We start from the raw sequence: 3,786 nt of genomic DNA, 5'->3' as shown, positions 1-3,786 counted from the left end.
TTAGGTGAAGCTTTTAGGAGACAAGTGACTTTCCTCCTCAATAATGAGCTGATGGGACAACGTTTGCGATTTCGGTTTCGTTTCTCGAGGATGGAATGAGTTCTTAAGAGACTTCTTGTATTTACAAAAGGAAAGTTCTATTATTGCAGCTTTGTTTCGAAGCTGAATGAGCTGTCTTCCCTTTTTGTAATACAGATTATTCATGAAAGAAAAATTAGAAACAATTCAGAAACTTATAACGAATTACAGTAAATTTTGAAAAATCTTTGCAAAAAAGTCTCAATAAATTGACAATCTCCTGTTGAATGATAGAAGACCTCGCGTATTTCTTTAGTAAATCGTAATATACAATATTAATTGATGAAACCATTTTCCTTTTAATATGTATTTACAGATTTCCTTCTACAATTATCTATTTTATCCCCAGTCCCCTCATTCAATAATTGCTCTAATGTTACGACCAAAGGAGAGAATATGCGCAACATGATATATAAAATGAGGGATAAGGGAAATATAAAATAGAAAAGTGGAAAAGGGGGAATTTTACCGTGACGGAAATTTCCAATGATGAGAGGATATAACGGAGGAATAATAAGAACTTTGTAAAAATCGTTGTTACACGTTTATACTTAATATTATCTCCCAAGGAAATATTTCCAGGAATAATTATAAATGCAGTGTATTATGTTTAGATTTCATTTCGTGAACTCGCTCTCTCTCTCTCTCTCTCTCTCTCTCTCTCTTCTCTCTCTCTCTCTCTTCTCTCTCTCTCTCTCTCAACACACGGAAATACGAGCACACGTGGACGGAAATACACACTAGCGTTATAACATTTGTTTTAGTCAAAATATTTCGTGATGCCTCTCATTTTTACTTTCCAGTCTGATCTACAATGATCCCAATAAGGTTAATGGATAGTAACGTTAAATGAATAAAGATTCTCAAGTTATTCTTTCGGGGTAAAAAGCATAAAACTAAATTTAGTTGTTTACACTATTTGAGAAAAAAAGTGTATCTATATTTTTTTTAGATTTTTTTTTTTTTTTTTTTTTTTTTTTTTTTTTTTTTTTTTTAGATTTTTGTTACGTGATTTTACATCGTTTCGCTTTGTCAGTTTTATAAATCCCTATTTTATTTGTAGTAATTTGTAGCGTCATGGGTTTCATCGTCACCGTTCATCGCAAGAGATAGTTGTGATATGACAGTGTCTTTGGGACGTTAAGTACCGCCCCGCTAAGAAATTTGACGTTTTCTTTCATTTATTCAAAGTACATGTGCTTAAATTGGCTTTTGTGCTAGCATAGAGTTTTATGCCAGGTGTTATTATTATTATTATTATTATTATATATATATATATTTTTTTTTTTTGCTCTATCACAGTCCTCCAATTCGACTGGGTGGTATATAGTGTGGGGTTCCGGGTTGCATCCTGCCCTTCCCTTAGTAGTCCATCACTTTTTCTTACTATGTGTGCCGTTTCTAGGATCACACTCTTCTGCATGAGTCCTGGAGCTACTTCAGCCTCTAGTTTTTCTAGATTCCTTTCAGGGATCTTGCTCCTATGATTATGGGTACGATTTCCACTGGCATATCCCATATCCTTCTTATTTCTATTTTCAGATCTTGATACTTATCCATTTTTTCCCTCTCTTTCTCTTCAACTCTGGTGTCCCATGGCATTGCGACATCAATGAGTGATACTTTCTTCTTGACTTTGTCAATCAACGTCACGTCTGGTCTATTTGCACGTATCACCCTATCCGTTCTGATACCATAGTCCCAGAGGATCTTTGCCTGATCGTTTTCAATCACTCCCTCAGGCTGGCGCTCGTACCACTTATTACGGCAAAGGTAGCTGATGTTTCTTGCACAGGCTCCAGTGGAGGGCTTTTGCCACTGAATCATGCTCTTTTTGTACTGGTTCTGTGCAAGTGCCGGGCATTCGCTTGCTATGTGGTTTATGGTTTCATTTTTCGCATTGCACTTCCTACATATGGGTGAGATGTTTATTCTGTCTATCGTTCTTTGAAACATATCTGGTTTCTTAGGGCCTGATCTTGTGCCGATGTTATCATTCCTTTAGTTTTCTTCTTTAGCTCTCCCCTCTGTAGCCATTGCCATGTGGCATCGCTGGCTAGTTCTTTAGTCTGTCTCATGTATTGTCCGTGCATTGGTTTGTTGTGCCCAGTCCTCTGTTCTGTCTGTCATTCTCCTGTCTGTATATTCTGGGTCTTCGTCTACTTTTATTAGTCATTATTATTAGTATTATTATTATTATTATTATTATTATTATATATTATTATTATTATTATTATTATTATTATTATTATTATTCATAAGATTGAAGCCAATTTATGTGGAACAAGTCTAAATGGGCCATTAACTTAAAATTCAATCTTCCAAAGAAATATGGCTTCGTGCTCTTAGAAAAGAGACGTTAAAGGGAAATACAGGACCCATCTCACTTACTAAAAAGGAAAAATAAATTAATAAATAGAAAATAAGATGTATTAAAATGCAAGAGGAAATAAAGCGTTAGGGTAGCAATGCATTGTATCTTCGCTGGAACTTTGGAAGTTCCAGTTGCACGACTTCCTCAGGGAGGCTGTTCCAGAGTCCAATGGTGCGTGGAATAAAGGACCCTCTGGAACTGAGAAGTTCCACATCGAGGTGCATTGACTGCATATTGGTGCTGATGTCACAGGGAAATGCAGCAATTAAAAATGGATGAACAGTTGATCCCGAAAATCTGTGGAAAACAAATTGCATGAATGGAATTCGCCGATAAAATATTACGATTAATCATTATAGCTAATTCCTGTAAGATTTAAATACTTGTATAAGGGACAGTGAGCAAATTACTTTCATAGGCTATTGGATGAATCAATTCATTACAATATTTCATTTGCGAATGAGATATGATTTTAGCTTTTTGGTGATATCTTCTATCGCTATACTCTTTACTGATTACTGAACGATAGATGATAACAAAATCGTATCAGAAAAACGTTAAAATACCCAAAATACCAGAACGTTTTTATTCATAGAAGCTCAAACGTTGTCGTTAATCAATGACAAAAAAAAAAAAAAAAAAAGACTAGGCCGAGACACAAAGAAGACTTTTACTTTTACGACCTAAAAAGCTAAAGACATTACGCGAGCTACCTGATATGTTGCGAATAATCGTAGCGCTGTTCATCTCAAGAAACATGGATCTAAGAACAGCAAACGACACAGCACTCCAATGGATAGAACAATGGTGCGGTAATATATGATGATCTAAGGAACGCGGAAAAAAGAGAAAAAACATTAGAGTACAACTTATCTTCCCCGTGGCTCTGTGAGTGACGTTTACAGGGTCGCTGAAATGCCGGAATTTACAATAGCACGCAAAACATTCAATGTAACATTGTTTGCTTTTGTTTGTCGGGCTGTTTACAAAGGACAAACGATATGTTTGGTATTTATCGTTAGTTTAGGCAACTCACAGCTGCCTTTTTGATATGCAGTGGATAGTTTGGAAAGGTGAAGTATTACATAATTAATTTCACCTCGCAAAATTTCAAGGAAGGATCCAAGTAATGGAATGAGTCCTTCAATACCATTGTTAAATAAACCTTTCCAGGAGAAATAAGTTGGAGTTCACTATTAACAGCATCAGGGTACAAAGAAATACATAATGCCGTAGGCAACCTGCACAAGAAGAACATAAAAAGAAAACATGGAAAGGGGCACTGGCTTAAAACATAAAAATAAAATCCTCAGCTTTATCAGTCACCCTCTAAT

The sequence above is a fragment of the Macrobrachium nipponense genome, chromosome 38, assembly GCF_015104395.2.
Source record: "Macrobrachium nipponense isolate FS-2020 chromosome 38, ASM1510439v2, whole genome shotgun sequence".
NCBI classification, from domain to species: Eukaryota; Metazoa; Arthropoda; class Malacostraca; order Decapoda; family Palaemonidae; genus Macrobrachium; species Macrobrachium nipponense.
This window is presented reverse-complemented; position numbering follows the sequence as displayed.